General features: G+C 35.8%; 1 long non-coding RNA gene across 1 annotated transcript; it reads right to left on the minus strand.

Moving 5' to 3' along the window:
• Positions 1-5813: 5813 nt before the first annotated feature.
• Positions 5814-11069, minus strand: LOC139120591 (uncharacterized). Its single transcript, XR_011549121.1, has 4 exons — positions 10241-11069; positions 9415-9625; positions 8757-8866; positions 5814-8323 (listed from the first exon to the last, which is right to left on the minus strand). It is a non-coding gene; the product is annotated as an uncharacterized lncRNA (long non-coding RNA).
• Positions 11070-11320: the final 251 nt, after the last annotated feature.

Raw genomic sequence — 11320 nt, forward strand, 5'->3', positions numbered from 1 at the left:
AGTCCTCCATAAATAAAAAGGTTTGTTTTTTGTAATATCTTTAAATAAACCCTGAAATAAATGGGTGACATTTCAAAAATATACTTCTCGGGAATTTAAAAGATATTCGTAAAGACCTTTCAAATTCTGATGTACCCTGCTATTAATTTTTATACAAATGTTTTTACCATAAATTGTAAAAATCACCCTTAAAAAATGAAAAAAATGTACATTTCATCATAACTTGAATATATCACATTCTGGTAATCCCTAATGTCTTAAAAATGTCTGATATGTCTTTAATGTCCTAAAAATACAAAGTTGCAAATTTCTGCATAATTTGAACAATCTGAAAAAGACTATCAGTAGAGATCTATGTCCTAAATATCAAAGCTGTTCGATTAGCAGTTTTGAAAAAGATCTTTTAAAGATTTTTTGACCAAAAATGACAAAAATTGCCGTGAAAATTTGAATATTTCATCACAACTAGCACAAATTTGACTAAGGTCATTTTAGGGACATGTTTACCAAATATTGAAGACGTCAGTAAAAGAGAAGAAGATTTTTGCCAAAAAAATAGCAAAATGAGCCTCAAAAATATAAATTTGCATATTTCATCATAATTTGAACATATCTGATTAGGGTAATCCCTTGGGATCTGTAATCCAAATATTAAAGGATTCGTACAGGCTGTTTTGAAGAAAAACCTTTGGATGTACAAATTTAAGGACGATGCTACACATCCACCTATTTAGCTGACAGGAAAGCTAAAACCCAGTTGCTAACTACAAGAGACATGTTGAGCTACAATACAAAATAATATACGTTTGGTAGCAGGCTATGATCAACTAAATGTTACAAGGGCATAAGCTTTCAAAGACGTGAAGTCTCCTTCATCAATTGCAAGGGGGGATGAAAAATTGAAGCAGAAAGTGACAGAAAATTCAGAATGAAAATTACCGAAAAATCAGTAATTCAGAGTGGACATTTTTACTCAGAATGGTCTGTCGCTTTCAGCTTTAATTTAAATAAGGGAGACTACACGTCTGTGAAATTTTATTCTCCGGCAACATTTAGTTGATAATAGCATGCTACCAAAGCTTAGATTAATTCAGAACAAAATACAGAAATTTATCAAAATTCAGTTACTGACCCTTGGAAGTTTAAATCTACTTAGAGATGAACTGAGTGCTTCTTAAGGTTGTTTTTTCAGACAGCTACCTGTACACTCATCTTCTTCGTTATCTGTACCACCAGCTTCTATAACAACTCTTAGATTTTCAGTTAAATCCAACTTTTTACATCCTGAAAAAAATGCAGCAATAGGTAATATGGCGAGATGAAGCGTTAAATGAAAGACAAGGGGCTGATTAGGTTAAGGAAAAGGGGACACTTTCATATACAGTGCCGCTCTTCAATACTATTAAAAGATATTTGCTGCTTCTTGTCATCAACTGATTAAAATAAAAAAGCCAAACTCTCATATGCTGAAACAATACACTGTGTACTCTATGATGCTTAACTGATGTTTTGCATGCGATTGTGTCTACTAAAAGACATGTGTTAGCTGTGATTACGCAGCGGTACTATGCAAGACGTATTGATCGCGCTCAGGTCAAGGGTTACCGCTACAGATGTGTTTGATGACCCTTGCATGACCCGAGTGAGATCGATCGATATGCCATGGCCAAAAGTACCACGGCGTAGTCACAGCTCGTTGTTGGTATAGCAGCCACTGAAAGAAAAAAGGTTTTTTCACGTAGTTAAGCTATTTCAAGGTACAATACAATTAATTTCAAAGGACGATAATATAGATGCATCAAAAATCTAACAACTTTTACTAGTTTGGAGAGGAACTTACCCTTTCTGGTCTTGCTTCCGCACGATCACGACTTCAGGGTGCGTTTACAAGAAAATGTCGCAACTTCCGTTTTGATGCATCATGGGATAGGAAAAGACACCAAACTTGAACGCCAAGTGTTTAGAAGTAGAACGCCTCTTGCACGCCGATGTTAAAATTAAAACGTTCATGGTGGTTTTCTGATTTTCTTTTCTAATTTTTAAACTTTCAACCCGTAATAAACGTGTAAAATTATTTTGTATACTTCCTTTTTTAGAAAAAACATGCTTTCAGCAATTGTAGGCCGGAAATATTTTTCACATAGTGTGAAATTCGTTACATCAAAATCCGTGTACGATTGCCTGACAGTGAAGCAATAGTAAATTTAATATAGCGATTGTAAAGTAAAAAACACAAAAGACTGTTAATTGTTTCACAGTATTGTAAAATTTCTTTGATGCTGAGTTTTTGAACACTTGAAGGGGATCGTTGTTAACACATAGTGTTCAGGTTTAGAACATCATTGTTAATAATATGAACACTAGTGTTAACAATATGAACACTAGCCGTTCAAATTTGAACACCGACATCTACATTTTGAACACGTAAAGACGCGTCTAGCGTCCGCTATTTTTACAGTGTAGTGAAGTCTCAAAAGAAGAAATATAGACTCCTTTGTACAATTATAAAGCCGCTCCAAGAAGGTGTCAGAGAATTTACTTGTTTAAAACAAATGGCCTTGTGTTGGTTGTTGTTGTTGTTGTTACGTAAGAAGCAAATGGGTGTTGAGTCCACACATCTTCTGCAGAGATCATAGTACGTGTACAAGATATCATGAACGAGTTTAAACTGAAAACCAAGAGTTTTCTATCAATGACCACTTTGAAAGGCATTGAGCACGTAAGAGACTCACACAAACTTTCCGTTCCTTTGTTGTTGCTTCATTTATATAATTCACAAGTAATACTGGGTTATTTGTCATTAGAAGAGTCATCTTATCAAGAGATTGCAGGCTATGAAAGTGAATAGTTATGGAAATAAGGTAAAAGGTTCTGAATGTAACTTTCTAAAACTAGTGACCTATATGTTTTAGGATAGAAGCTGTAATTTAGGCTTGGAATCTGTCTTGTAAATATAAGAAAAGAGCCTTCCTGTAGTCGGATAGAACCAATTTCACCTGGTACCCGTCTACACTCCCATCTGTCGTTTATCGCTATTCCTGTCTTTTTCCTATCGTATCTGCACTGGGAATAAGTTTTGACCATCAATGTAGTTTAACACATTTGTGTTAAATCAAGGACAGTGCGGATTCCTTTAACGTAATGTACTGGCGTTCTTACCCATATTACAGCTCGTATGTCTGTCGTTAAACGTATGCCTACAATGCCTTATTATGATATATTAGTTTTGTACCCTCCTCCTAAATTTCTTTCCCCATCATGCCGCTAAAGTTCGTTAGTTTGCTCTCTGCATTTTATGTTACTTAAGTACTGTAATACTTTTTTATTGTTTTTAGCTCGTTTCACATGTTTATGTGTAGATAGATCATAGATTATAGGTTTGTTATTCGACATGCGCCGTTTGACCTTTGGCTAATAAATATATAAATAAATAAATAAATAAATAAATAAATAAATAAATAAATAAATAATAGAAACAGAAGACAAAGATTTATAGACCTATTTATCTTTCAAACCATAAAAAAACGAGAAATGTTCGTACATAGTTATACAGTGAATAAATGCCCACCATAGAAACGTTCATGAAATCGCCGTTTACTGATTTTCTTGTTTAAAGCAGTCAGAAATAAACAGTTTTGTCTCAAACTCCCCGTCCTTTTGGAAATGCAATCGTATATTCAGCATCTCACGACTAAAATTCGGGATCTCCCGCTGTTCTCTTTCCCTTTTCTCATGCTATTTTTCACTAGTATGTGATCAAAAACAAAATTCGAATTTCCAGCAAATAGATATTAATATTAAGATAGATATCCACATTTGATTTTCAACTTAAATCCTATTCTGGCCATCGCCACGTTTGCCAGCTTACGTTGTACCGATCTTCTACCTCGTATGTTGATTGTTTATTCACCGCAAAAGCTATATCAGTTCTCTTTGAGGCCATGATGTCTGCGACGACCGTGCATATATGTTCAAAATACCATATCGATATGATAATTTCAGCAAGGATCATGCTCAAAACCTGTCAGGGAATATTGTCTTTTTTCTTGTTTTTGAATATATTGTGCTCTGAACAATTATGTCAACAAAAATAAACAGAAAAAGGGGGTCCCCGTGCTACTTTTTGAGTTAGGGGGTCCTATATTACCCCTTACCCATGCTTTTTCAACTACAAAGGGGCTTTTTTCTCCCATTTTGATAATTTCAGCAAGGATCATGCTCAAAACCTGTCAGGGAATATTGTCATTTTTCTGGTTTTTGAATATATTGTGCTCTGAACAATTATGTCAACAAAAATAAACAGAAAAAGGGGGGTCCCCGTGCTACTTTTTGAGTTAGGGGGTCCTATATTACCCCTTACCCATGCTTTTTCAACTACAAAGGGGCTTTTTCTCCCATTTTGATAATTTCAGCAAGGATCATGCTCAAAACCTGTCAGGGAATATTGTCATTTTTCTGGTTTTTGAATATATTGTGCTCTGAACAATTATGTCAACAAAAATAAACAGAAAAAGGGGGGTCCCCGTGCTACTTTTTGAGTTAGGGGGTCCTATATTACCCCTAACCCATGCTTTTTCAACTACAAAGGGGCTTTTTCTCCCATTTTGATAATTTCAGCAAGGATCACGCTCAAAACCTAACAGGGAATATTGTCATTTTTCTGGTTTTTGAATATATTGTGCTCTGAACAATTATGTCAACAAAAATAAACAGAAAAAGGGGGGTCCCCGTGCTACTTTTTGAGTTAGGGGGTCCTATATTACCCCTTACCCATGCTTTTTCAACTACAAAGGGGCTTTTTCTCCCATTTTGATAATTTCAGCAAGGATCATGCTCAAAACCTGTCAGGGAATATTGTCATTTTTCTGGTTTTTGAATATATTGTGCTCTGAACAATTATGTCAACAAAAATAAACAGAAAAAGGGGGGTCCCCGTGCTACTTTTTGAGTTAGGGGGTCCTATATTACCCCTAACCCATGCTTTTTCAACTACAAAGGGGCCTATTCCTCAAATTGGATACTTTCAGCAAGGACATGCTCAAAACCTGTCAGGGAATATTGTCATTTTTCTGGTTTTTGAATATATTGTGCTCTGAACAATTATGTCAACAAAAATAAACAGAAAAAGGGGGGTCCCCATGCTACTTTTGAAGTTAGAGGGTCCCTAAAATACCCCTACCCCATGTTTTTCCCATAGCTGAATAGGGGCCTTTTTTCACATTTTGATAATTTCAGCAAGAAATATGCTCAAAACCTGTCAGGGAATATCGTCATTTTTCTTATTTTTGAATATAATATGCTCTGATCAATTATGTCAATAAATATCGACAGAAAAAGTGGAGTTCCCATGCTACTTTTGAAGTTTGAGGGTCCCTAAAGTACCCCTACCCCATGTTTGTTTTAACAAAAAGGGCCTTTTTCTCACATTTTGACACTTTCAGCAAAGGAACATGCTCAAAACCTGTCATGGAATATTGTCATTTTTCTGATTTTTGAATATATAGTTTCTTTGATCAATTATGTCAACAAAAACAAGAGGGAAAAAAGGGTTTAGCAAAGTACATGCTCAAAAATTATCAGAGAATATTGTCATTTTTCTGATTTTTGCTTATGTTGTTGCATTGGTTATATGTCAACAAATATTGAGGAAGTTTCAAGTGTTATTTTTTGAGTTACAGGGTGTCCTTTACACAAGTGTAGAAAAAAGTGCAAAAGCAGGGTTTGACTTACTGATAATGTTGCTTTATTGCTTACTTCATATTACTTACATCATAGTATGATATCTTCTATATAATCAATTATATGATAAATATTTTATATCAATATTTTATAAATATTATGCTGTATTTACTTATTTGCTCTGGAGTGATTAAAAGATGGAGAATGAATCACCAAGCCAACTGTGCATACACACTAAAAGTATTTCAAGATACAATAGATTGTTTAGTAAGGCATAGTTAGATGTCATAATACCAAGCATAGTATGTACAATAAATATTCTACAAAATCTTTCAGTATTGTCTCAACAGCTCTGCATGACCTGTAAATGACCTCAAAATGACTGGTTTATATGCAAATAGATATTCCAATGTGTAAAATGATTTTAAGTTATAAGAAAAATTTGTAATTTGAATATCGGAATAACTACGTTAGTGAACAGAGTGTTGACATGAGTGACATTTCCAAACCAGCTGAGGATAACATAGGGCCAAAGTCCCTGAAGCTACTATAGACATTGATACAAAATTAAGTATTTCCTGACTGTATGAAATTATCTCACTAAGGTCATCCTAGGGACCTGTTAACCGAATATTGATACCAGCGGTTTTAAAAAAACAAGCGACCCAACAGTTGACACAGCTCTGGTGTGTTCTGTAGAGAATAACTTTTGTGACACATGTATGGATGGAGAAGGTTGATATATTTGATAGCTCATTTCAGGATGGCCTGACAAAAAATGGTAAAATTAGCTGCAAAAATAAAAAATTGAAGATTTCATCATAATTTCAATATATTACATTAAGATAAATATCAAATCAGTAAGTACTGCGGTTCTCAAGATATTGAGTGGACGGACGCATCACAAACGGACATACATACATACATACATACAGACTGACACTGGACGGATACCCATCCCAATAGCTTCTATAGACTATAGTCTATAGTAGTTAAAAATGGGACAGCAATAACTTCTAAGTAAATATCACAGATTGACAGCAAATGACACCCTATAAGCCTGCAAGAGAAAGTAGCTCAGTAGACGAGCAAAATTTCATTTGAGGCTGCTTGCTCAGCCATTCTCGTGTATGGGTGATTTTTAGTGTTTTTCATTTTGCGAAGTTTTGCAAAAATATTCAACATGTTTTGTGTTTTGCCTCACAAGCCAAATTCCTAACAATGAGAATGGCAGAAAGTATTTGAATCTAGTACTATAGCTTTCACTGTTTCAGATCTGGTGCAGATTTGGAAGCAGCAGCCTCAAATGCATGATCACTGCATGCACAACACAAGTTGCGGGTACTGGATAGGTGTCCAGTTCTGCTTCAGGCACTGCACTTGCAACCCAGATTTCAAATAATCCTGGGTCTTTGAAAGCTGAAGTAATGAAACACAATCACTTGGAAACATTGAGCACTCTGCTGCGATACATATACAGCAATTTGGCATGTGTCAGAACTTTTTGAACATGATAATCTTCCAAATTCTAGGGATGTCTACAGTCTTGGCTAGGCTCAGCAGTACTGTGTTTGTATTTGCGTCACTTCCGTATTTGTAAGATCAGCAAAAGAGCACTTCAGGTCTTTAGGTGGGTTCTTTCAAATCGCTGTGATTTGGTGAAAAAGTGTTTATTCTAGGGTCAACGATACAGTTTTCAACAGTAATGAATTTATTTCACCTATTATTTATACTTAAGTTTGCTAATGCAATTGAGATGGGTTTGTCATGTCAGGAAACTTTAACAGTTAAGGTTATCAAATATCTAACACAAGTCAGCATGGAGTTTTCCATAAATTTCAAAGTTATGATGCTAGACATACAGTATTGATTCTGTGAGAGAAAAATTTACAAATATTATTGATAACTTGTTTTGATTTTGTCACCCTTTCTTTTCTATTTTGATTTTTCACTTTCAACAACATTCAATGCCTTCTTCACCTTTCCTGTGGAATGCAAGCTCTAAATGGCCCATAGCAAGGCCACTGCTTGCAATTTTCTTACACATACATTTACTTATATACCCTTTGAGTACAAGAGTATGTAAGGTTTGCATGTTTAGGCTTGTTGCCTTTGCATGCTCTACATACTCCCTCACAAACTCCCATGTAAATGTCAACTCATCAAAAGATGGCTGTACCTTTTCAATAAGTTTTTTAACCTTTCACATCTGCTAAAGCATCATGTGCACTGTAACTTTCTCCTACAAATTTTGAACAAGCTCAACTTGTGAGTACTTTTCACAATCAGGATATGAGGTCTTAAAGACTTTATACCAATCAACAAAGCCAGCAATGTGTGAAGACAATTGATCAACCACATCTGTTGCTACAGTAGCATTATATAAAACTCTACAATCAAATGACTTGATGTTATGTCCAACCAGAATACAAGGTTCTGGTCCAAGAAAGTCACACAATGTCAACAATGCTTGTTTTACAGGTACTGCACTGACAGGTTTTCCATTCTGTGTTAGGATTCCATTTTCATTGCCAGACCGGTCACTCTTGATGCTGGTTCACTTATTGGAATCCTAGGTATCACATACACATTCAGACACCCTTTTGTCCAACAGCTGCAAGCTATGTTATGTGTGATGTTCTTGCTGAAAAAGAAAAAAAAACTCATGACAAATGGCAAGATAATTTGTTTATGTTATTTTGGATACAGTAAATTTCAATGAAAATTTCATTTGCTGAGTCAGACTTTGCCCTGGGAGATGAGTAATAAACTGAAACTGACACTTGAGGCATTGATTGTCTTGTTGGTATAAAAATAATGTCATCTAACTATTGTCTGTAAACCATTGCTGATTTTGATAAGCAAGTCATGATCATTAAAATAATGCTGTCAGAATTTGAATCATGGGTGAACTTGTTCTGTTTCCAGTAAAAATTTGCTTCAGTTTAATGATTGATCATTGTGTGTACAGTTCAATAGCCATTGTAGCCTCTAAAGGCATTGCAATGAAGTAGTGAAATGATTGCAATATCAGATTAAAAAACACGTATTATCACATTGATAACAACAACACCTACCTGATCCAGTAGTCTCCAGGTCAAAATACACTACAGGTTGATCAGTCAATTCTATTGGTTGTGGAACAGGATCTGCAGAGAGGAAGGTATCTCGTGTATATCTTGGGTTTCTGAATAAAAATAGAAACAGATACAGATAAAATATATGGGAATGAATGATTCAGTTTTTACATCTAATGAAACAGAATATTCACAAAATAGTACAGCCTATGGTCCATGGCTAAATGTTTTAGGTATTTGGCAAATCACAAACTTTAAGCAGACATGAACTGAGTAACTAGTTCTACAATTATGCAAATAAAAAAATTGCCATCCAGCAAATGATAGAGTACATCAGGTCACTCAATGACTATGTGCACACTTGTAGATGAAATGGTACATGTCATAATGTAAGCATTAGGTTTTTGTGTGTTCACTTGCAATATTACCACATCAATAAATGTCAAACTTACTACAAACCTTCATGCATATGTTTCATCAGTTTTATGACATTGAGTTGAAAGGTAAGTCAGTATATGCAGGGAGCCATATCAATACAAGCATTCAACTATTAGCAATTTAGAGTCATTTACATTGATTCTAAAATCATTCATCTACATCTATCTGAATCCAAACTTTCATTCAAATCAATTATAAACAAGATTAAACAAGTAATTACTTTGAACAAGGTCAATTCCTGTTGTGTATGTGTCACCTTCACGGAGTTCTTGGACACTCTGTCGTAAACACTTGTTTGCCTTCAGCTTGATACGATGTTTTTTGGCACACCGGGTCTGGCTCTTCATCCGTCTCTTTCTTTCTTGATTATCCAGATAGGACGCACGTGACACACAATACTTCCCTGGAGACATGACAATCCGTTCATTTACCTATGGCAAAACAATGACAAGTTTACAATGACATCAGTATAAATTTTTGAAATATTTTTGTTGTATTGTTAACTGAATGGGCTGTCTCGACTCCAGTTTGAAATTATTTATGGTCATAAGATACAATTTCTTGTATTTACCAAAATCTCACAGAATAGAAGTAATTATACTTCATGTCCAGGGAAAGTGTGAGAATACAACTCCAAAAGCCAACACTTCAGGGTACATTTGTGATAAGAAGAACTACATAAATAGCTTCCTAGAGTGGCTAGACAGATCCAAATTGATGACACTATGAAAGGAAGTAACGGTAGTCTCATTGTCCCTGAAAAATCTATAAATATGTGCCATGACCATAAGCAATGTGTAGATTGATGCTAACTCGATCCACATCACATGATCACTGGGCTGGTTTGAAACAATGTTTGTAATTCTGGCATAAATATAACACTTGAGTCGCATTATGACCAGTCCAGTGTTACTGTCAGCTTATGTAAAACTAGCGTTTCTGTGCACTGACTATATTATCAAGCCATCTGTTCGCTTTGAGGTAAACGGAGACTTGGCACTCGCGCGCGTGCATGAAACAAAAAAAAGTAAAAAATTCGTACTTACCAATTGCAAGTTTGGTATTTACATCCAAAATCGTTTTATTTGGTCCGTGTCTCAGGCCAAGGGGAATAACGTTGACAAAATTACAAATGGGGTTGCAACACCTGACAAGCAGCCAGCTACCCAGTTTTTCCATGCCAAGACCATGATAGTGTCGGTCATCCGTAACGCTATGCTGCATTGCTTGCAGCCAGATAAACCATCTGCAAGGATACCAAGATCAACAATTCGCCTACCATCTCTCCTCGTGGCACTGTAGGTTGTTGGCCGCCAAGGATCGTAGACTTCATCATATTCACATATGACTACTTCATATGGGTTCCGGAACCGAGTTGCACGAGCAAACATAGCAATGGTCGTCAGCCGTTGTGGCCGCAGTCGACTCGACAAGAGTATCAGATTTTAAATTTTCATGACTAGAGGATTGCCATTTATCCTTGAGGGCCTCACAAACTCTTCTGGCTCTGTTTTGTGTTGCTTTGGTAGTGAACTACCTGTGACTTTCAGTCGACTGGCACGACCAAACGTCAAACGACATAGTTTCACTGATAGCGCGACGTAGTTTGATGGCTAATGGCGGTATGATACGCAGGGTCCAGTCCATTTACGGTACCTTCTTAAATCGATCACATCGATGCCAATATCATGAAAATTTACAATATTTTATCGTCACATAATTAATTTGATCATTCATAACAAACCGTCATCAAGTTAATACGTTTACCTTCATTTATGCGTAACACAGCCTAAATTTAAGATGTCGCAAATAATCTCCTTTTGCGATATTTAGCTCACTCTGTTACGACATAAATATTGCGCAACACCTGCGCAGACGTCGATTTCGTACATAGTCCCCGTCCTTAATGGTTGTAAAAATGTTGTAATTTATGATTTGTGGTTCCAGAATATAAGTGAAGCCTGAACTTTTGAACTTCCGCTTGATTTTACAGCAGACTATGAGCAGCAATTACGAGGGGCTCGGTCTACTCTTCGATGTTGCCGGACCTCCCTCACTTACACCCGCTCATTTCGACAATATCCGTCAGCTAAGGCCAAAAAAAAAAAATGAAATGTTTCTGGTCA

This window comes from Ptychodera flava, chromosome 20, assembly GCF_041260155.1.
Source record: "Ptychodera flava strain L36383 chromosome 20, AS_Pfla_20210202, whole genome shotgun sequence".
Taxonomy (NCBI): domain Eukaryota; kingdom Metazoa; phylum Hemichordata; class Enteropneusta; family Ptychoderidae; genus Ptychodera; species Ptychodera flava.